Consider the following 25,545-nt stretch of genomic DNA (forward strand, 5'->3'; position numbering starts at 1 on the left):
AGGTCCTTGATTTTGAAGGCCGTTGGTTTTCTTTTTGACTAATTCTGTGATTTTCGCCATAATGATCGGTTACTGGCAAGAATTACGGACCCTTGTTGTGAGAGTGGGTAAATCTTTCTTCGATGCAATTAGAAGCGGGGTCGGTCGTGCCTCCGATAAACTCGAGGGCAAATCTAATGGTCTTATTCGAACATCAACCCTCGATATCGAGCTCGGTTACATCTGTAACTTCGATTTCATATGTAGGTGCCGAGCCTTATCCTATTATTCCAGATGACTCGATGAAGCATAGAGGTCGGTTCTACCCGTATACACATACCACAAAGTTTATCTACAATAGCTGTTTATTTATTCCTGGCAATTATCAGAATCAGCATAACAAATAAGTTAGGATTATTTTTCTTTCAGAAATATTTGCTTTCATAACTAGACAACATGCTCAGAAGGTATTAGGATGATAACCATGATCTATTTATCTACAATTTTACACCGTCAGAAAGCATAAAGACATACACCTTCAGTTCTCATCTTCGGATGTTTAACACCATTCTACTGCTATACAACATTTACACCTTTCAATAATTCAAATTCATTAAACTACTTATAATGTTAAACTTTGATTGGACTAATTTTTCAACCATTAGTTTATACTTCGCTTTCACTATCACCAATATAATACACAGGTTAATTATAATTTTGGTTAATTGCAGTTTCTGCTTTAATTTCTAAAGTCGGGCTGGAATTTGTGCCCTCTGAAATGGCTAAGCAATCATGAAGATGAACCAAAGGAAAATACGTGCATCTCATCAACTGTTGAAAATGTCAATTGGAATTTTGCGTTTTAATTTTGTAAGAGATTTTTACCAGTTGGTGTCAATGTTACGTTGTTATCTTAGTTTGTTAGTTACTTTGACTATTTGCTTTCTTAGTTTGTATCTACAGTTTTTTTTTCCTAGAATGGGGTTAAAGATTTTTGCCAATTGGTGTGAATATTGTTACGTTGTTATCAATATGTCATTCGTTTTCTTTATTTTTTTTCCTACTGTTTTCTTTGTATTCACGCTGATAATTATTTTCAGCATTCTCACCACCGACAATTTCGTTTTCCTCTTTAATATGAGGCCAACGCTCTTTCTCGCTAAGCGTTACACTCGAATAGGTAGTGCCCTTAATGTTGCTCAATAGAGACAGAGACGGAATTTCAACCATATGAATTTTAGAATTTTAGAACGATGACTTCAAGCGCTAATGACTGGGGTTCTACATTTAAAATATGTACATATCCCATAGCTCGGCTTGTGCCTCCATCCCTATTGCTTAACCACCCGACTCAATTGTTGCCCTAAATCAAAATGAGGTGAGACTAGTTTTGATATCACTTCATCACGAATTTGTCTGACGTTGATCACAAAAACTAACACAGGAGGTGAAAAGTTGTGAACTTGGTATAAGTTTATATTCCATAATAGTTTCGCTACTTTAGGTATGCCAAAATTGAGCATGTTTGGTCTCTGTCAAGATATTTAACAAACTCTGTTAAATTTAGCCAACATTGGGAAAAGAAGATTTAGGTAGAAACACTAGGAAAGTCCGGTCAAATTCCAGAAATTGCACCACTAAAAGCTACACCACACATCAGAAGTAGGGCAAAATAGTAGAAAATGCACCGCAAAATACAACACTAGCCACAAGAAATAGACTAAAATAACAGAAACTGTAAATATTGCACCTCCAACTATTATTCCCTTTAGTTCTTTTTTATTTATTTATTGTTCCCATTAAATTTTACGACCAGAGTTTGTTAGATATATCAAAAGTACTTACTTTTAACAAACTTAAGGAAACTACACGGAAGTATATTTAAAAGACTATTTCAAATTTGGTGTCCAACCATATTTTTGTCATCCTCTCACTAACATAAATGATCTGGTGCCCTTGTCCCCTTATCTCTTCTCCGTCTCTTCACCCCAACACGAATTTTCATACATTATACATACACAACAACTGAAAGAAGCAACCATTCCATACTCTCTGTTGCCTCATTCTAAAGCCATCAAGTAAAAAGGTTAGTCAATCATGATCTTAGTCTCTGTTAACTAAACAAAGTTTGTTTGATTGAATATTTATGTATGGCTATATCTGCCAAAATGTTTTCTGCAAGGACTTTTCATGCTTCTTTCTTCAGTTTCATTGTATTCTTACTTCTTTCTCCTGCTAAAGTTTTATGTATTTTTTATGCATCGGATCTTGAGAACTTGAAAGGAAGAGAAGGAAAAGTTGCTTAGGCACTGATCAGTGAATTACAATCATGAAAAGTGGAAAACAAATTGAAGGAGAAAGAGAGAAAGGGAAAGTGTCACGACCCAAAAATCTTACCCGTCGTGATGGCGCCTATCTCGGTACTAGGCAAGCTGACAACATCAATAACCCACAATTTCTTTAAATACGGAAAATATCATAATTAAGTTTAAGAGAAAATTTCACAAATACTGGATATAAATACACTCCCAAAACCCGATGTCACTGAGTACATGAGCATCTATACATTACAAATCTGGAAAATGCGGTCTATAATAGTCTAAGACCAATTACGATAAACAAAGAGATAGGGAAGGAGCGACAAGGTCTGCGAGACATGGCAGCTACCTCTGAATCTCCGGAAAATCAACTGTGTGAAAGAATCAACATTCACTATGTCCGGGATCACCTGGATCTGCACACGAAGTGCAAGGTATAGTATGAGTACAACCAACTCAGTAAGTAACAATAATAAATAAAGAACTGAAAGTAGTGACGAGCTGCTCAGCTAAGTCCAAATATAGTACTTTCCAACATAAAAGGGTAGGCATGCTCTCAAGTTCAACATTTAAAATTTCACAGAAATTTCATATCAAATTTGACTGACACAGAAAATAATGTTTTTCCGAAATTTTCAAAATAATGATATATGACAGCTGAAATGCAGCAAATAATGCAATCAATGCATTCTCTCAGAGTAACAGTCACTCAGTCCTCTCATTCACTCCAACCTCACAGTCATTCTTTCCTCACAGTCACTCATTCCTCACAGTCACTCGGCAACTCAGTAGGTACCTGTGCTCACTGGGGATGTGTACAGACTCCGGAGGGGCTCCTTCAGCCCAAGCGCTATATCAAGCCAATCCTGGCATAAATCAATAAAACATGCTGCGATGTGCAGCCCGATCCATAAATATCCTCACAATTAGGCCATCGGCCTCACTTAGTCATCAACCTCTCCAGTCACTTGGGCTCTCAGAAATCATGATAATCAGCCCAAAATTGATAATATAATGTTTAAATAAATAGTAACAGAGACTGAGATATGATATGAAATGAATAAACATGACTGAGTGTGATATTACAATTTGAACATATAATTCAACCACAGAAATGACCCCAGTGGGTACCAATAATAACAGCATATGTCTAAGCAAGATTATTTTTAATACGAGTCTCAGCTCAATTTTTCTCTAACACATAAAGAATATACTGGTATCAACAGATTATTCAACTACACAGTTCTATGGAATTTGACCAAGTCACAATTTCTACAGTGCACGCCCACACACCCATCACCTAGCATGTGCGTCACCTCAAAACCAATCACATAACACATAATTCGGGGTTTCATACCCTCAGGACCAAATTTAGAACTGTTATTTACCTCAAACCATGCAATTCTTTATTCCGCTATGCCTTTGCCACGAGAATTGGTCTCCGAAAGACTCGTATCTAGCCACAATTAATTCGATTCCATCAATACCAATTATTGTAATTAATTCCATAAGAAAATACTAATTTTGCTATAAAAATCCGAAATTAACTCAAATGTATTGAAGGCCCATCCAACCATGAGTCCAACCATACATATTTTACCAAATTTCGACATCAACTCGACCATCAAATCTTCAATTAAAATCTTTGAAGATTTTTACCATTTTCAACCCAATCTTTACCCATTTGAACTCAACAATCTTTTCATAAATCTTATTGATACATATAAATAATACTCTTACACCCAAGAATCATACTCTTAATCACCCATCTTTACCCAAACTCGAAATTGAAGACTAGGGGTTAGAACTTTACCTCTTAGGTGAGGATCTTGTGATATTTCCTTGTTGGATTTCAACGTTTGAACAAGATCTTGATGAACAAAGCACTTGAGTTTCTTCCTCTCTCTAGAACACTCTTCCTTGTCTCTAAAAATATCAGATTTTTACTCCAAAATGAGTTTCAACGGCTATAAATTAAAGTTGGGTTGGGTCAAAAATTAGAAAGAATGGATGCCCCGACATAGTTATGTGATCGCATAACATGTATACGGTCCGCAAACTGACCGCATAATTGAAGCTCCAAAACAAGAGTCGCCTGGATAGGTCTGCGGTGATTATGCGGACCACATACCTTTTCTGCGGTCGTATAATACACCGAAGATATTTCTCAAATCTTGCCTCACATTTGCTTCACTCTGCGGCCATTATGCGGTCCGCAGAGTGATTCTGCGACCGCATAGTGGGCCGCAGAAATGTCCTCATCTGTTGAAAATTTTCCTTTACTCCTCAGTGCATTATTCAACCCAAAAGGTCCGAGCCGTGGCGAGAAATTTACCTTTGTACTAATTGATCTACCTCGGCATCACAACACCTTAATTTTCTTAGCAATAATTCTCCGGGGTCGATACACATAAGACAACATCCGGTCAATCTTTTCAACTTATATTTTAAACCTTGGAACTAAGTGTTCCAAATAATTCCAAAACCTCACCGGACCCGAACCAATTATCCCCGGCAAGTCACATAACCAATATAAAGAATAAATTGAGCTGTCAAATGGGGGAACAGAGTTGTAATACTCAAAATGACTGGCCGAGTCGTTACAGAAAGTAATCAAATTATCGATATGTCATACAATATGTTACAACTAATATTAACTTGAAGGATCATCCAATTAATCCTCAAAATACAAAATGTATGTATTAAGTGAGTAAGCAGAATTTCATACTCGATCTCATAGATACATATAGAATTATGCGAAAAGCGGTATTTGATAAAAGTCGTATGTAGGGGTGTTCAAAACCGAACCGAAACCGAAGCTTAATGGCTTATTGGTATCGGGTTAACGGTTTAACGGACGGGGAACGGATTGAAATTTTTTTATTAACGGCTTATCGGTTTGGGGGCGGATTATTCAATTTTCTTAACGGATAATCCGTTAACCCATTAAGAATATATATATATATATATTAAATATAAAAAATATATATATACAATACTCTATCTCGTCGACTTCCAGTATATATATATATATTAAATAATCAAAAACCCTTCTTCCACTTCCAGTACTCTATCTCTATTCTCTATTACTAATTTACTATTAGACATTTAGAAACCCTAATGCCTAAATTTCAACCAGTAGCCACCAATACTCTATCTCGTCGACTTCCAGTATATATATATATATTAAATAATCAAAAACCCTTCTTCCACTTCCAGTACTCTATCTCTATTCTCTATTACTAATTTACTATTAGACATTTAGAAACCCTAATGCCTAAATTTCAACCAGTAGCCACCAATACTCTATCTCGTCGACTTCCAGTACTCTATATAACACCAAAAATATATATAATAGTTTAGCCACACAAATTCGTTTTAATTAAAATTTGAATCCAAAGTGACTAATTTTGTAGTTGTTTCAAGCCCATCCCTTTCGAAGCCCAATTTTTATGACCCGCCTGGCCCAACCGGATCTCTCCTCTCTTTAAAACACTCATTTTCCCAAACCCTAAGAAAAAGATAGACGGATTCCCTTTCATGCAAAAGGAAGCCGAGAATTCGCCATGCACACACATCTCACCTATGAAAAAAGTTAAAACAAAATCCCTGAATTACCATTTTTCTACATCCGGATCTGAAGAAAAAAAACGAAAAAAAAAGATTAAAAAGGTTTTCTGATTTCTGTTGTGTTACTTAGAGAATTTATGGGTTTCTCATTTGTTTTTGGATTGAAGTTGAGGTCGACATTGCTGTTCTTCAGCTGTTTGCTATCAAAATCGTATCTGAACTTCCTTCATCTCCATTTCTGCCCTTTATCAGCTGTTTCAAGCTCTATTTGTCAAGTATTTTACGTACACATTCCTGAATCTGTACTATTTCTCCATAAAAATGGCTGAAATCATGAATGAATTTGTTTCTGGTGTTCCATCTCCATTTATGTGACTGTTTTTCTTAATAAATTGCTCATTAGACTTATATATGATTTTGTTAACGAACCAAAGGGATGGCTGCCCATTTCAATTAAGTTTAAACCGTTGGAGTCTTGTTAAATATTAGTTAATTGAGATTAGTTTTTTTTTATTTTTCGGAGTTGTTAATGGGCTTTAGGTGTATGCATACTAGTTAACAGTAGTATTTATCATAGTCTCTACTTCGTTGCCTAATGCTGAAATTTGATGTATGCATTTTTTTACAGGGATCTACTCACTTATGGATTAAGCTGTTGTTTGAACTTTGAAGCTGCAGAAATTCAAGCACTGTTAGGCGTTAGCTGCATGACAAACATTTTTGTGTAGTCTGCTCACTTATGGATTAATCATTTTGAAGTATGTATTCTGGACTCACTTTGAATATAGACTGGAATTTTATCATTTCAGAATTAATCAGGGAGCATTGACTTTTCCTTTGCAGTTGTGGGCGGAGGAAAGACATATGTATTCTGGACTCATCTGTAATGTAGTTTGCTTTGGGATGTAATGGACTCATCTATTGTATTCTATAGACTGGAATGTAGTCTGCTGAGCATAGGAATTTTAGTTTGAGTCACAATGGTCAGCAAACAATTAATGCACGCAATATAGATTGAATTAGGTCGATAAACCGCCCGATAAGAGCTAAACCGATACCAATCCGCCCGATATCTTATCGGATGGCTAGCGGATTAATACATTTAAAAGCCGATAACCGATAAGCCAAACCGTTAAGAGTAAATAACCGCCAAATCCGCCCGATAAGCAGCCCTAGTCGTATGTACAGCTTGGAGGGAGATCTTTCATATCTTTCGAGATCCACCCTACAATATGGGGTAAAAAAGCCAAAATAAGTGATTTTAGCCCTTATAAAAGAAATCTGATTCTTGAACCCCTTTATTATTTTAATATATATAAAAGGGTAATTCTTATGACTCTTCCATAAGAGTTGTCTCTGTTCGAAATTACAAATAGGTTTCTGCCAGAAGAAACCAAAGGGTGTTTTTTCTCCACTCGTTTGGAAATGAGAAACTCTCTTCAATGAGTGTAGCAGAATCCTAAGAAGAAGTAAAGCCTTGAAACTTAACAGTTACACTGTTGACAACAAGTGTAACAAATAAATGGATCTTTTGTTGTATATATTTTGCTAACAGTAATTTCAGTTAAAAGCTACATAAATGAATATATGTACAATTTGAATATAATTTTTTGTTGTACATAAATGCGGTAATAAACTATATTTACATACAGCTTATATACAATTTATATACAATTAGTCGTATATATTGTATGTCGTTTGTACATCCGGCACACAAAATACACACAATTTATTTATGTCTTCTTCTTCGAGTTTCACCCTAAAATTCCAACCAAAATCAATTTGAATCTTCACCAAACTCCCTCAAAATCCAGATATAAACTCCAAAAGATATTCCCAATCGTTTGCAACAACAACAAATCTAAACAAATAAAAAAACTATAAAATTTAGTTTTCAAATTTAAAGCTTCAATGCTTTTTAATGATTGTTGCCAAAATATGGACCGAGTTTCTGTCAGAGAGGAAGAGAAAAGCCTTGTCTTGTTCTATTGAATAACAAGAATATATATACAAATAATAAATCCTAGTCCTAACAAAGATGAAAAAATTTAGTCCCGAACATATATGGAGAACAACTAGGTACACTATGGACCATCAGTGCTTCACCACTAGTTACACTGTGGACCACCATGCTTCGCCTTCATGAAATGTATACAATATATACATGCCCAAGTTGGCACATGCGGATTACAAATGCCCAACTTGCATAAAAGAGAAACATTATTGAGATTTTCCCAATGCCTTTGTAAAGAATCTGCCAATTTCTCATGTGAAGACACAAAGCTGGCACAAATGTTTTCATTTACTATGTCGTCACGAATAAAATAACAATCTACTTCAATACGTTTGATTCTTTCATGAAAGACTGGATTCTTGGTTGAGTGCAATGCTCCTTGACTTTCACAAATAAGACGAATAGGAGAATTACAAGTCACTCCTTGACTAGACAAAGTTTCATTTAGCCATTTCAGCTCACAAATTGGCATTGCCATAGAAATATATTAGACTTCTACCGATGATCGACACACATTATGTTGCTTCTTATTCTTCCAAGACATCGGTGAGTCACCTAAAGAGACAAATCAAACTGTGAGTGAGCATTGAGTCAAAGGACAACCTGTCCAATTAGAGTCGCACCATCCATAGAGACGCAAATCACATTTACTTCTCAACAAAATGCCTTGTCCTGGATTCCTCTTCAAGTAGAGTACAACCGGAAATGCTGCTTGGCGATGCTTTTCTTTCGGTTGTTGCATGAACTGGGATAAAACATAAATGCAATAGGATAACTCTAGTTGTGTGAAGCGAAGATAGATGAGTCATCCTACCAAACGGCGATAATGTTCTCAATCATCAAAAACTCGTCCTTCTGCCGACGCTAGCCGATGATTCTGCTCTAAAGGCACTCCCACATACTTAGAACCCAATAATCCAACCTCTGAGATAATATCCAAGGCATATTTATGTTAGCTCAAGAAAATTCCGTTGGAGTTTCTGGAAAACCCGAAAAATATTTAAATCTACCCAAATACTTCATGTATTCACCAAGATATATCTTAAAATCGTGGACAATTGTAGGTTCATTGCTAGAAATAATAAAATCATCGACATACACAAGGATATTTATTCGCATTTCACTCCTTTGCAGAGTAAAAAGGGAGTAATCAGAATATGAGTGTTCTAATCCATAATCTCTCAAAGTGGTTGATAACTTAACAAACTAACACATTGGCACTTGTTTCAACCCATAAAGAGATTTCTTAAGTTTGCATATCTTTCCTAGACTCGCAACCTGAAACCCAGGAGGTAGTTTCATGTATACTTCCTCATGAAGATCCCGTGCAAGATGGCATTATGCACGTGCAACTTCCAGTTTTTCACTGCTGCAACTACCAAGAATGCTCGGACAGTCACCATCTTTGCCACCGGAGTAAATGTTTTCGTATGGTCAATCCTTTCTACTTGATGATTCCAAACAATAACTATACGAGCTTTGTGTCATTCAACCGTTCCATCTGAGTTGTACTTTATTCGGTAAACCTACCTACAACCAAGAGATTTTTATTAAGAGGCAGATCTTCTATCACCCATGTCCCATTATTCACGAACGCTTGTATTTCTTGGTTCATTGCCTCTCTCCATTTTTCATACTTTATACTTTCTTGGTTTATATGTCGTAGTAATCGCTACAAGAAATTTTTTGTCACGACCCGGAATCATACCATCGGGACCGTAATGTCACCTAATGTCCACTTGCTAGGAAAACCAACATTATTTAACTAGTGTAATAATTAAACAGTTCAAAACAGAGTAACAACAATTATTAACGATGATTAAAGCCGAAATACATGAAATAAACCCATAACATAACATGGTCTAACTCAATCCCAGAAGTCCGGTGTCACTAGTACATGAGAAACTAGAAGTCTACAAGTATAGTTTGAAATAAATACAATTGTTCGAAGGAGATAAACAACAATGATAGAAAATGGAAGGGGGGCTTCAAGGTCAGCAAACGCCAGCAGCTCTACCTCAAATCTCCAAAGCAAATATGATTTGAGCAGACGCACCTCTAAATAATAATGGGACCAATACTAGTGTCTGCAAAAGAAGTGCAGAAGTGTAGCACGTGTACAACCAATATTATGAAGAGCGTGATGTGAGAAAAAGTGACAAGCCCCTTTTCGCTTAAAGCGAGAAGCGAAGCGCTCGCTTGTTTGAAGTGAAGCGGAAATTTTTAAAAAAATATTAAAATAAATACTGCATAGATAACACATATAAATGTAAGCAAATGTTCAATACTTCAATGTAAAAACTAAAGAGTAGCATCAATTAAAGCACAAAATGAGCATCTTATTCTTCTACAAGATTGTCAACTTCTTGTATTCTACTATCATCGTTATATTGCTCGTCCTCATGTTCTTCTTCTTCATCAACTAGGGACAAAATAGCTGTTTCTTTTCCCTTCCTCTGTGATCTTGAAGTTGAAGTACTCCCCCTCAAACCATAAATCCTCTGCCCAATTCTACGTGCCTCCGCAACATCACCCCAAGTAAAATTAGAAGTTTCCTCAAATACTTCTTCATCTATATGATCTTTCGGGACTCCAGTTAGCCATTCATTAGCATCATCAATGTTTTTCAAACTAATTGGATCAATTATATTGCGAGCATTGTAACGACACCTCAATGTTCTATTATACTTAATGAAGACTAGATCACTGAGACGCTTCAAGGTTAGTTTGTTCCTCTTTTTGGTATGAATCTGCAAATAATAAGTAATTAGTAAGATTAGGACAATTGAGATTTAATTTAATCATCTCAATATATAAATCACTCTTCTTATTTCTTACATGTTCAAACACGCTCCAATTCCTTTCACACCCGGATGAGCTACACGTTAGACTTAGAACTTTGATGGCTAACTTTTGTAATTCTGGAGTGCAATGGCCATATTGCTTCCACCATTCAACTTTAGAAGTAGAACAAATACTCAAAATATAATGTTTATAAATAAATAACTTATTAACGATAAAGCAACATATAAGCACTCGCTCACGTGGTGACTTCGTCTTTCTTTGTCTAATAGCCATGTTTGTTTTCCAAAACATTGCTCAGCATTCGATAAGTTCTAAATTGCTCTGTTATTTTATCTTGCTCGAATTATTCAGGTATCAACTTCTCAATATATTCAATGTATCCATTCCACAATTCTGCATCTCCTATAATCCTCTCTTCATTGTCATAAAACAGTTCCGGGTTCAAAATAAGTCTAGCTGCTTGCAAAGGGTGATTAATCTGGTCTGGCTACCTTTTATCTATGATCTCAAAGACTCTTTATATTTTTTATCACTAAAAGAGTCTCGAATATCCTCCTTTGACATATCCATTGCTTTGTAAAGGTAGCCCATTGGTGGTCTTTGCTCTCCATCCACCAAACGAAATACTTTAACTAAATGACCACCAATCTTCAATGCATGAACCACACTATTCCAGAATATATTAGAAAGCATAATATCTACAGATTCTCTGCCTCAAGCTTCCCTTTCATAGGCACTGTTAGTGTACTCATCTGAAACAAACAACTTCTTCAAATTGCTTGTTTGGTCATACATACTATTCAAAGTCAAGAAAGCGATAGCAAATCTTTTCTTTACATGTTTCACCAAGCTTTTTTGTTTAGTAAATCTCTTCATCATATTCAATAACAAAGGACTTTGAACAATTGTAATGACACGGTCGGTCGTTTTAAGTATTTCATCTCAGTTCCCCCATTTACTGCTCAATCCGTTTTTTACAATTGTTATGTGACTTGTCGGGGTGATTGGTTTGGGTCCGGTGAGGTTTTCTTTTGAATGAATTGGAACACTTAATTCCATGGTTTAAAGTTTAAGTTGAAATAGTGACCGGATGTCTACTTATGTGTAAACGACCCCAAAATAGAGTTTTGATAATTTCAATAGCTCCGTATGGTTATTTTGGACTTAGGAGCGTGTCCGAAAAATTATTTTGAGATCCGTAGCTAAATTATGCTTGAAATGGTTAAAATTATAAATCTAAGTTTGAAAGTTTGATCGGGGAGTTGAATTTTTGATATCGGGATCGAAATCCGGTTCTGGAAATTTGAATAGCTCTATTATGTCATTTATGACTTGTATGTAAAATTTGATGTCGATCGGATTTGATTTGCTAGGTGTCGGCATCGAATGTAAAATGTCCCGACGTCGTTTCTTCAAGAATAAGTGGTATAATATTATCCAAATAACCTCAAAATTCAGTTTTTATTGAAGCATTATATGCGTATTAAAATTTCGGAGTCATAGCAAAAAGAATCGTCGAATTCGGATATCGTATGAGAGAGTTATGCCACTTTCAGTGCCGGAAAAGATTTCTTGTCGCCGCCAGCGCCCAGGGTAGCGTAGGGCACTAACCCTGGCGCTGAGAATTGTTCGGATTCTGGAAACTGTGCCACAGGCAGCGCCCCACGCTACCTGTGGCACTCGAAAACAGCAGAGGCTCTATAATCTGGGGTTTTTGCCATTTTTGACAAAAATAGAGGTGGGGAGCTCGGTTTGGGCGATTTTCAAAGGCAAACTTCACAAATTGGACTGGGGTAAGTAATATTAACTTAATTTTGTCTGTTATTCATGAATCTAACACTATTTCCAGCACCTATTTTGTGATTTGGAGGATTAGAATAGAAATTTTCCAAAAATTGATTTGAGGGTTTGAAGGCCGAATCGGAGTCGGAATTTAGTAATTTTTGTATGGTTGGACTCTTGGTTGAATGGGCGTTCATATTCTATCACTTTTGTTGGGTTGTGATACGTGGGCCCCACTGTTAATTTTTGAGTTAATTTCGGATTTTTATTGTGAAATTTAGCATTTTCATATGGAATTGATTCCTATACCTCGTGTTGATTGTATCTAATTATTTTGACTAAGATTCGAGGCGTTCAGAGGCTGAATAGGAATAGGTTTATTGGAATAAATAATTTCTCGGATTGAGGTAAGTAACACTTCTAAACTTGGTTATGAGGGTATGAATTCCTGAATTACGTGTTGTATGAATTGTTTGGAGATGGCGCATATGCTAGGTGACGGACGTGTGGGCGTGCATCATAGGAATTATGAATTAATTGATTTTGTGGAGTTGCATAATTAAATAAATGTCATTATCTGTATAACCTCCACGTGTAAGAGAAATTGAGCTGAGACTCGTGTTAAAGATCATGTTTAGGCTACACGCCGATATATTTTGGGACCCACATGGGTCGTATTGCTGTTGAACTATTTGTTAAAAATAAAATTTTGTACTCAGTCACATCTGTCACTTTCATATCATATCTCAGTCTCTGTTGTCATTTATTGATATATCATATCATTATGTCGGGTTGATTTTCGTGTCATTGAGAGCCCGAGAAATTAGAGATTCTGAGTGATATTTATGTTTATTTATTTATGCCTGAATTTGGCTATTACAGCGCTTGGGCTAAAGGAGCTCTTCTGGAGTCTGTACCCCCCACAGTGAGCGCAATTAATATATATATCTGGGGTGGATCTTTCCTAGGCATGGATCTTGCCATAGATAGATATATATATATATATATATATATATATATATATATATATATTGACCGATGGATCTTGCCCGAACAATTTATATTGAGCGATGGATTTTCCCTGGGCATGGATCTTGCCCGAAGCATTTATAATGAGGGATGGATATTTTCTGGACATGGATCTTGTCCGAATCATTGATATTTGGGGATGGATCTTCCCCTGGGATCGATTGGCCTTATATAGTACTGGGCGACTGACTATCAGTTGATGTGTACATATATATGAGGGATGGATCTTTTCTAGACTGGATTGGCCATATACAGTACTGAGTGATTGAGTATTTTTAGATTGTGAGTATACGAAGTTTTCACTAAGGTGTATCACATACAGTATGTACATTGGCATGAGAGATGGATCTTCCCTGGGCTGGATTGGCCATATACAGTACTGAGTGATTGAGTATTTTTAGATTGTGAGTACACAAAATTTTCACTAAGGTGCATCGCATACAGTATGTATATTGGCATATAGATACAGAGATGTAATATTTCGCATATTGTTCAGAATTGATATATTTTTACCTGTGCTGAGTTTAACTGTTGAACTTGAACGCATGCCTATATTTCTGTACCGTTAATTCTATACTGGACTGTACCTGCTAAGCTCGTCACTACTTTTAGCCTAGAGGTTAGTCTTGTTACTTATTGAGTTGGTTCTACTCATACTACACTCTGCACCTGGTGTGCAGATCCAGGTGCTCCCGGATACGGCGGTTGCTACGACCTCAATAAAAGTAGATAAAGTTTTCGTATAATTAATACAATTAAAAGGAATACCTGCATCATACATCCACCGCGCAAACATTGCAACTGCTCGATCCCTCAAAATTGCTTTGGCATCAATTTGACTACCATTTTTGCCTCCCATATTTCCTGGTTTTTGCGGAAAATAACAATCCATGGGACCTTTAGTCTTACCAGTAGATCCACAACTTGAAGATATTGTTTGTATCCTTCCCCGCTTTTGTGATTTTAATAGAAGCGACTAACCATCGTCACCTTCTTCTATTTCATTATTGTCGTCATCAAGATTATGCACTTGTTCTTGTTCAGGATGCATTTGAGGCTTAAACTATATTTGTTTTTGACAGCATGCTTTCATTTCTTCCTTCACATGCGGCGGAACTTTAGAACAAGATGCGACGTTTGGATCACCATTGATTAGATGAATTTATTGACGATAGATTCCCTCATTCGAAATCTTCTCATAAAAAAGACATCTAATTACCATATTGTTGGTCTTGCTAACTCTTACAGAATAAGCCTAAGCCGGGTCTTTCCTTTTTTCTTTTGGTGCCATTAAAAAAATAACTTAATAACACATAAAAATGAAGTAAGAATTAAGAATAAATGAAATGAAAAAAATGGCAGTAAGTATACGAAAAGAATAACAGTAACTTAAACGAAAAATATTTGGCAGTATTTCATTGCAATTTAAGACAGAAACACTGAAAGAAGGAGAAAAAGAAGAACTTAAGGGAGGAAAAAATTTGCTAGCATTTCGCTCTATTTTGAGACTGAAACAGGGAAAGAAAAAAAAGAGGAGGAGGAGGAGGAAGAAGAAATCACATAATGGGCTTGAACTTGAAGTTGAAAAGTGCAGAAAATGGGAACCCTAGTCACCTATTGTTCTCTATTACTCGATGGTCTTTTAAAAAAAGAGAGCTTTTTTTAACTTTGGCAGCCTTAATACGTAGAAGCACTCGCTTATGTTGCTTCTAACGCTTCTTGCTTAACAGATGAAGTGCTCGATTTACTGAACCTGCTACGCTTCACATCATAGAAGCGCCCAAGGCCCCGCTTTGCTCTTTAAGAACTGAAGCAACGGCTTTTCATAACACTGAGTACAACCAACCCAATGTACTCCTTAAGTGTCGAGCCTAACCTCGACGAGGTAGTGATGAGGCTATGACAAGACACCTATGTAAAATCTATATATATAAAGCAACAAAATAACAAGTAAAACGATAAAATATTAACTGGGAGGGGACATGCGAAAGGGAAAATATCATAAAAATGGCAAGTACGAAATCACCAAATAACATCTTCCTAAATAAGCAACAACGTAACCAAGTAAATCACCAATCCGGAAATCAAAAAAGGCAATGCAATAAAGATGGAACAACATCACCCATCGTGCATTTACTCTCGTCCTCACCATGTGATATCATAAATAAAATGGCACGATATCACCCTTCGTGCTTTAAATCCTCACAACCTTTTAATATGTGATAATGAATGCAAATAAGGTACGGAAACACCCTTCGTGATTTTCACTTTTCCTCAACAAGCAACAACACAAATCTGAATGACAAATGAAAGGCGAAAAGCAATTTCACTTCAATTATAGTGCCAATATAACAAACTCAACTTTCAAAAATTCCAACATATTCAAAATAGACAATAGATATGAGGCAAATAATTAAAGAGTAATATTCTAACCTAAGCATGGAGAACATAGTCAATGAAATAATTTTCACCCGCATGCTTTAACCCAATGATAACGCATATATACTCGTCACCTCACATATACGTCGTCCCCGCATATAATATACGTACCAAATAGATCAATAAGTCATAATCCCACAAGTCAAGGTTAACCAAAATACTTACCTCACTCTGCAACTAAATCAAGGCACAATCGCGGCTTTTCCTCTAGAATTAGCCTCCAAACCAATCAAATATAGCAAAATATAGTTCAAATAATTTAAAATAGGCTTTAGTGAAAAATATGCAATCTTTAATGATTTTGGAAAAAGTCAACAAAACCTAACCCCAAGCCTGCTTGGTCAAAACACAAAATTCAGACCAAAACTCAATTACCCATTCACCCCGAGCCCAGTTATATAATTAGTTTCGAAATCCGACCTCAACTTGAGGTCTAAATTTCAATTTATCAAAATCCTCAATTTCTACCTAAATCCCTAATTTCTACCATGAAAAAGCTTAGATTAAAGATTAAAATCAATGGGTGTTTATAAAAATGTAATGAAACAGGTTAAAATCTACTAACCAATAAAGTTGGGACGAAAAAGCTCTTCAAAATCGCCTCTAGGCCGAGCTCAAACTTGAAAATGGTGAATAATGACTCAAATCCCGATTTTAGAAAGTTAAAATCATTGGGCGTCTGGTGCTCTTTGCGTTCGCGAAGCACCTGACGTGATCACGATGCACAGCTGCAATTACCTTGCCATCTTGCATTAATACTGCACCAAGCCCAATGTGAGATGCGTCATAATATACCGTATACGATCCTGAACCTGTGGGTAATATCAACACTGGCGCCGTAGTCAAAGCGGTCTTGAGCTTCTGAAAGCTCATCTCACACTCGACTGACCATCTGAATGGGACACCTTTCTGGGTCAATTTGGTCAATGGACTTGCTATAGATGAAATTCCTTCCACGAACCGACGATAATAACCTGCTAAACCCAGGAAACTCCGGATCTCTGTAACTGAAATAGGTCTAGGCCAATTCTGAACAGCCTCAATCTTCTTAGGATCCACCTTTATGCCTTCTGCCGATACAACATGCCACAAAAAGGCAACTAAGTCTAACCAAAACTCACATTTTGAAAACTTGGCATATAACTGATTATTCTTCAAAGTGTGAAGCACACTTCGAAGATGCTGCTCATGCTCCTCTTGACTGCTGGAGTAAATCAAGATATCATCAATGAATACAACCACAAAAGAATCCAAATAAGGCTTGAACACTCGATTCATCAAATCCATAAATGTTGCTGGGGTATTTGTCACACCAAATGACATCACTAGGAATTCGTAATGCCCATACCGAGTTCGAAAAGCTATTTTAGCGACATCAGAGGACCTGATCTTCAACTGATGGTAACTAGACCTCAAATCGATCTTCGAAAATACGTTAGCACCCTGAAGCTGATCAAATAAGTCATCAATACTTGGCAGCGGATATTTGTTTTTGATAGTGGCCTTGTTCAACTGCCGATAGTCTATACACATCCGCATAGAGCCATCTTTCTTCTTTACAAATAATACTGGTGCACCCCAGGGCGAGACACTGGATCTAATGAATCCCTGATCAAGCAAGTCTTGTAACTGCTCTTTCAATTCTTTCAACTCTGGCGAGGCCATAAGGTATGGTGGAATAGAAATGGGCTGAGTGCCCGGAGCCAAATCAATAAAGAAATCAATATCTCTGTCGGGTGGCATCCCCGGCAGATCTGCAGGAAATTCTTCTAAAAATTCACGAACAACTGGTACTGGGTCCATAGAAGGGACATCCGTACTGGGATCGCGAATATAAGCCAAATAGGCTAGACACCCTTTCTCTACCATACGTCGAGCTTTCATATAAGAAATAGCCCTGCTGGCAGAATGGACAGAAGTTCCTTTCCACTCTAACTAAGGTAACCCCGGCATAGCTAGGGTCACTATCTTGGCATGACAATCCAATATAGCATGATAAGGGGACAGCCAATCCATACCCAAGATGACATCAAAATCTACCATATCAAGAAGTAGAAGATCCACACTAGTCTCAAGATTACCAACAGTAACCAAACACAAACGATAGACATGATCTACTATAACAGAGGCTCTCACCGATGTAGATACACACACAGAAGCACTCAGAGAATCACAAGGCATAACCAAATATGAAGCAAAATAGGAGGACACATAGGAATAAGTAGATCCTGGATCAAATAGAACTGAAGCATCTCTATGAAAAATTTGAATAATACCTGTGATCACAGCATCAAATGACTCGGCCTCAGGCCTAACTGGAAAAGCATAAAATTGGGGTTGGGCCCCACCACTCTGAACTGCGTCCCTGGGACGGCCTCTGACTGCCTGGCCTCCACCTCTAACGGTCTGACCTCCACCTCTAATGGCCTGATCTCCACCTCTAATAGCCTGACCTCCACATCTAGCTGCCTGACCCCTACCTCTAGCTGGCTGAGCAGGCGATAAAGCAACCGGTGCCGGTATGATGGCACGAGAATCTTGCCGAGATCTGTTACTCGCCAATCTAGGGCAATACCTCCTGATGTGACCAATGTTTCCACACTCATAACACCCATCCTGATGGCGTGGCTGCTGAAGCTGAAGCTGACCCAAATGGGCCGGATAACCGTTGTAGTAACTCTGGAGTGGTGATGCACTGATAGGAGCTGAATGTGCACTGAATACTAACGGAAAGAGTTTGGTAAACTTATCTAGTCTCAATAAGGCCTCAAAAGACATGGCGGGCCTATCACCGGTCTGTGCCGCAACAACTGGTTGAACTACCCCAACTGGCGGGGTTGTTAGAGCCTAATTCTGGGGAGCCATCTGCTCTGGAGCGGGAGTAGTGGGAGTTTGTGCTCCTCCCCCAGCCTGTGAGACGGCTGGTGCCACTGGAAATGTACCATTCTGGGCCACGCCCTCCATAACACTTACCAAACGGACCAAAGCATCTCGAAGTACTGGAGTAGCTATGAATCCTTCCGGGACCTGAACTGGTCCAACTGGTACATTCTGAACTGGAACCTCCTCCTGAAGGTCCACCTGAGGTTCTTCAACAGGTGCAGCTACTCGAGCTCTGGACTAAGCTCTACCTCGGCCTTTGCCTCGGCCTCTAGCATGACCTCGGCCTTGACCTCTACCCCTGGCCATAGTTGCCACCGGGGGTTCTGGTCCCTACCCATCGGTAGATGTATTACGTTTTCTCGCCATCTGCGAGAGAATAAAAGTAGAATGGTTCAATCATTGATGATATAATAAAAACGCATGACAGAATAAGAAAGAAGTGATATTGTTCCTAAACTTCATAGCCTCTGAGAGATAAGTACAGACGTCTCCGTATTGATCCTTCAGACTCCACTAAGCTTGCTCGTGACTCGTGAGACCTATATAACCTAGTGCTCTGATACCAACTGTCACGACCCGAAATTCTCACATTCGGACCGTGATGGCGCCTAACACTTCACTTGCTAGGCAAGCCAACGTTAGAATAATATTATCCATTTTTAAAATAATTTTAAATTTATTAATAACAAGGAAACAAATGCGGAAGCAAAGTTTGAAATATAGTGAAATAATCCATAAAAACAACTGTGTCTAAATACCATCCCAGAATTGGTGTTACAAGTGCACGAGCTTCTAGAATAAATAAAAATAAAGGTCTGAATAAAATAAAGCTTTTAAAAATAAACACACAGCTAAAGTAAAATAGACGGGGACTTCAGAACTGCGGACGCCATGCAGTTATACCTCAAGTCTCCTCTGGTAGCTGAAATCCGAGCAAGTCTATGGCACACCTCTGGGACCAACTCCAAAATCTGCACAAGAAGTGCAGAGTGTAGTATCAGTACAACCGACCCCATATACTGGTAAGTGCTGAGCCTAACCTCGACGAAGTAGTGACGAGGCTAAGGCGGTTCACTTACATTAACCTGTACGCAATATTAATAACAACCACAAATAATAGAAAAAAATCAGGTAACTCATTTATAATAATTGAAGCCAACCCATCAGTCATAATCCATTATTATTTTAACCAATTCAGTTGCAGCGTGCAATCCGCTCTCACAATATATTCACATTCAATTCCCGTTGCATCGTGCAACCCACTCTCCCAATATTTTCCTTTTAATCAAGTATGTCATATATTTATTTCAATCAAGTATATATATAAACGTTTAAATAAGTCTGTTGCGGCGTGCAATCCGATCCACTAATATTGACTTTTCATTAAGTCTATTGCGGCGTGCAATCCGATCCCCCAATATTAACTTTTCATTAAGTCTATTGCGGCGTGCAACCCGATCCTCCAATATTAACTTTTTAGTAAGTCTGTTGCGGCATGCAACCCGATCCTCCAATATTAACTTTTAATAAATCTGTTGCGGTGTGCAACCCGATCCTCCAATATTAACTTTTAATAAGTCTGTTACGGCGTGTAACCCGATCCTCCAATATTTTCATTTCAATCAATTCTTATAGAAGAAATTTCTCCAATAAATGTAGCAATTAATATAAAATCATAAGACAACAAGCATACAACAATTATGATTTAATTATGAAAGAAACAATGACAAACAAAAAATTATTATAGAAATCAGAGAAAAAATAGGCAGTTTAATATTTAATATGCTAAATGTCAAATAACAATCAAAACACATAATTCAAATAACATGTAAAATTAATGCAGGAATTCAAGAATTAATATTTGACAAAGAATAAGAGAGAAACGGTTATTATAATAATTAATTTATGATTAAAAATAATTTATGATTTTTTTAGTAAGCAGGCAAACAATTAATTTTGACGACGTATAGACACTCGTCACCTCGCCTATACGTCGTTCACATGCAATTTACATAACAAATAATTTAAGGGTTCTATTCTCTCAAGTCAAGGTTAACCCCGACACTTACCTCGCTTTGCAAATTTTAATTAAATATTCAACCACAGCTTTTTCTTTTAAATTTGCCTCCGAAACCTTCAAATCTATTCACAAGCAATTCAATATACTCAATACTAATCATATGAATTAATTTCTTATGAATTTATACATTTTCCGAATAAAAATCTAAAATTCATTAAAATATTCAACAGTGGGACCCACATCTCAAATCCTAAAAAACTCTCGAAATCCGAACACCCGTTCCGATACGAGTTCATCCATATAAAATTTGTCCAATTCCGATATCAAATGGACCTTCAAATCTTAATTTTTCGTTTTTAGAAAGTTTTACAAAAATTCCAATTTCTTCCATCCAAATCCGAAATAAATGATGAATATAGACATGGATTTATGAAATATAATCACTTTTAGTTATAGAACACTTACCCAATTCAAAGTCGTGAAAAACCCCTTTGGAATCGCCAAAATCCGAGACTTAAAACTCAAAAATGAGCAAAAATGGCTAAGACCCGATTTTATGTATTCTGCCCAATATTTTCGCATATGCGGGCTATATTTTCGCACCTGTGGTCTCGCATTTGCGGAACATGGCAGCTTGACCAGTGGCCGCATCTGCGTTAAAATATGTCGCACCTGCGACATCCGCTTCTGCGCAAAAAGGTTGCAGCCGCGAAGACCCCAAGCCAGCCCAGTCCCGCATCTGCGATGGGAGGCTCGCTTCTGCGGTCAAAAATCTGCAGGTGCGATTACACTAGAACCCAAAATTTCAGATTTTGTTTAAGTCCAATTCTTGTTCCGATTTCGATTCAAATCACACTCGGGGTACTCGGGACCCCGTCCGAATATACCAACAAGTCCCGTAATATAATACATACTGACTCGGGGTCTAAAATTACGTCAAACAACACTGAAATTATAATTCATATCCCGATTCGAACTTTGAGTTTTAAACTTTTAATTTGCAAATCTCGTGCCAAAACATATTAAATGAATCCGGAATGACTTTAAATTTGGCACACAAGTCATAAATGACATAACGGAGCTGTTCAAATTTTCAGAATCGAATTTCGGCTCCGATATCAAAAGGTCAACCCCCGTGGTCAAACTTGAAAATCTTTAGCCTTTAAATTACTAGTTTCCGTTAAATGGTCATAACTTGAGATAGGGACCTCCAAATTAAATTCCGGGCATACACCCAAGTCCCAAATCATGATACGGAGCTACCGGAACTATCAAAATACTTATCCGGGTCTGTTTGCTCAAAATATTGACCAAAATCAACTCAGTTGAGTTTTAAGGCTCTATTTTATATTTTAATCCATTTTTTGCCTGAAAATTTTACGGACTGCGCACGCAAGTCGAGAAATAATAAATGGTACTTTTCGAGGTCTTAGAACACATAATTACTTATTAAATTTAAGATAACATTTTGGGTCATCACAGAGGGACCCTATGTTCATCTTCTTCGTTAGTCTTCTGATTTACTAACCGGGTCAAAGCTGACGCTTGTGATTGCTATTTGGTATTTTGTTCCTCTTTCGAATCAGATCCTTTTGCTGATGATAATGATGATATCGGAATCACTTCATCGACGACAAATATTTCTTTTGCGCTCGGTTGCTCCCCGTAGACCGTTTTGATTCCCTCTGATGTTGAGAACTTCAAAACCTGGTGGAGGGTACAACCCTCATATTGTGGATCCATGGTCTTCCGAACAGAGCATTATATCTTATATCGCCTTCGATCACGTTAAACTTTGTTTCTTGGATGGTCCCGACCACGTTAACTAGCAAGATTATTTCGCCCTTAGTCGTTTCACATACCATATTGAATCCTTTTAGTACCAAAATTGCGGGCACGACCTGGTCCTGTAGACCAAGTTGCTCTACGACCCTCGATCGAATGATGTTGGCCGAACTACCTGGATCAATTAACACACGTTAAACTTGAGTTTTATTCATAAGTACAGATATTACCAGTGCATCATTATGTGGTTGCATGATTCCTTTTGCATCTTCATTACTAAAGGACAAGGTTCCTTCAGGGGAGTAATCCTGAGTCCGCGATCGCTTTTCTCTTACAATCGACATCTTACTGCGTTTAAGCACCGGCCCCCGGGGGGTATCGATCCCACCAATGATCATGTGGATGATGTATTGTGGCGCTTCTTGTTCGTTTTGTCTACTGAAATTCCTGTTTTTGAAATGGTTTTTAGCCCTATCACTTAAAAATTCTCGAAGGTGCCCTTTATTGAATAACCGGGCTACCTCCTCCCTCAGTTGCCTGCAACCTTTCGTTCTGTGACCATGAGTGCCATGATATTCGCACATTTGAATGGGATTCCTCTGGGCATGATCGGTCTGCAGAGGTCGAGGCCATTTTGTATCTTTGATGCGTCCGATAGCCGACACGACGGCGGATGCATCGATGTTGAAGTTATACTCTGATAATCGTGGTGCTTCCTTAAGTCCGGTATGCTTGTCAAACCCATTCCTATTCACCAGCCCCCGAAACCCTTGGCCTCGATCATTTCTCCTTTTGCCTCGTATGGAGTGTAGACATGTAATTTTTGACCCTCTCCGAAACTTTATACCTTTTTAGTGCTTAGATATTTCTTTTAGTTTTAATATTGTTATTTTGCCTATTTTGACCCTTTTGCTTTATTTTATCACAAAATGAAAACTACAAAAATATTCTCGTTTATTTTAACTAATTAGTAACTTTGTCTAGTTATATTTAGTTTATTTTACTTTCTTTCAAATTGAAAAATACAAAAAGAGTCATATTTTTGTTTTGCAAAATATAAAAAGAAAAGTTCAAAATATAAGTACTTTTATTTGTGTCTATTTGATGTAGTGTAAGTCTTAAATCGTAAAGTTTTAGAAGTAGATTGAGCGATTTTATCCTACCTTAAGAATATAGCTATTTTGATTTCCTTAATATTTCTTTTTCCATTTTTAGTTTAGGAGTAATCTTTTTATGTACTTGCTTTTGATTTAGCTAAAGAAAAGAAAATCAAAAAGAGAAAAAAAAAAACAAAAAGAAGAAGAAAGAAGGAAAAGAACGTTTGAAGCAAAACATAGGAAATGAAATAGTTCCTTTTATCTTTTCACAAGGTGATCCCATCCATTTTCACAATTTCCTTGTCTCCTTTAAAATATTGTTACATTGACTTCTACTTCAATTTCTTATATTTGCACCCATAATATATTCTACCAGATATTCCACATGTACATTTATTCCTTGTTCTCTCTTTTCATCAACTAATATCACCTTGACACCTCATCATTGTCACATGCTCTCACATTTCTAATCCTACACATTCTTCTCATGCCATACACATCCAACTGATAATTTTGATTTTAGCATTTTTATTCCATAGGGACCAACACAGTTTTTTGGGATGGTTTGCTTTCTCCCCAAGACATTTTGGGGATAAATATCACCTTAACACAAAGGAACAGAAAAACAGAGAGCGACAAGGAGGACGAGAGAGCAACAGTAGGAGCAAAAAATCCCTAACGCCGCATAAGTCTTCTTCTTCACCAAGATTCCAACACCCAAAAACACATTTAAACACTTCTCTTCTCTCTTGATTTTCCTTTTTTTCCATAGCCCCATAAGTACTAACTTAAGGTCATGTAAAAGCCAAAACAAAGCTCCGTCACTTTCATTTTTGCCGGCAACGAGCGTCGCCCTCTCACCATAACTGCCGGCAAACCATAGTCAATTTCTTAGCTTCTCGCCAGATCGTTGTTCGTGGTTCCATTTTGGTTAGTTCGTTAGTTTCCATTCGAGGTTTGGTTTGAAGTTGGTCAGTGAGGTTGCCGACGAGGTTTGCGGTCCAGACAGGTCTCATCGCTAGCTTTTCCATTTTTGCTTCGAATAACCTTTTGAATCTGCTGTATAATTTGGTTTGAAGTTCTGCCATCCATCTAATTTTCAGAAGAGTTTCGACTCGACATTGAGGTCCAATTCTTACTCTCCTCTTTGAATGCTTATTGTGTGTTCTTGTGAATGTTGGATGAAGATGAATGCACATTGTTTTTTTGCGTTTGATTGTTTTTCCGCAATTCGGTTCCTCTATTTAGTCCATTATTCTAACTTGTATACTTGTTATTAGTTAATTGATTTCATGGAAATGTGATACAAATGGGTTCTAAGGGGCTAATCTAGCTAACTTGCGTGGGCTGTAATTTTATCATAGTAACGTTTGGGCTGAATTTGTTAAGAAAGATTAAGGCCATGAGTTTGAGTTAAACAAATTAATGAAAGAATCTCTGCTGCCATAAAAGTTAATGGGGCTTTGTTAGTTAGAGTTAAAAGAAGATTTTTGGCTTAGGATAATGTGTGTTGCTATTTATTCTCATTTCATTAATCGGACCGCTAGGAGCATGTTTAGACCGATCACACTTGGATAGGCAACTTAGGTTTTTTATTTTATTTTTATTCGAGGTCAGAGATCGTTTTCTTTAGTTTATATTGAGGGGAATGCCCCGTGAATTTTGTATATATTTTTATCTGGGGTATGCCCCTAAGTGAATGTAAACGTAGGCTGAGCCTACATCATGGAGGAAGCATAGTCTAAGATAGCTTAGAACTTTTAGTATATTTTCTTTTAATTCTTTCTTTTCTTTCTCTTATTTTTCTTTTATTAGGCGGGGACG

At 37.3% G+C, this 25,545-nt stretch overlaps 2 protein-coding genes across 2 annotated transcripts in view; both read left to right on the forward strand.

Moving 5' to 3' along the window:
• Window positions 1-25,545, forward strand: part of LOC104107800 (putative late blight resistance protein homolog R1A-3) — a 172,873-nt gene that overhangs the window by 22,945 nt on the left and 124,383 nt on the right. The window lies entirely within an intron of this gene.
• LOC108942769 (putative late blight resistance protein homolog R1A-3) overlaps window positions 1,910-25,545 on the forward strand; it is a 54,666-nt gene continuing 31,030 nt past the window's right edge. The window contains exon 1 of the mRNA XM_070196481.1: window positions 1,910-2,065. The gene's annotated coding sequence lies outside the window, so the exon portion shown is untranslated. The remainder of the gene's footprint in view (window positions 2,066-25,545) is intronic.

This window comes from Nicotiana tomentosiformis, chromosome 2 (genome assembly GCF_000390325.3).
Source record: "Nicotiana tomentosiformis chromosome 2, ASM39032v3, whole genome shotgun sequence".
In the NCBI taxonomy this organism is placed as follows: Eukaryota; Viridiplantae; Streptophyta; class Magnoliopsida; order Solanales; family Solanaceae; genus Nicotiana; species Nicotiana tomentosiformis.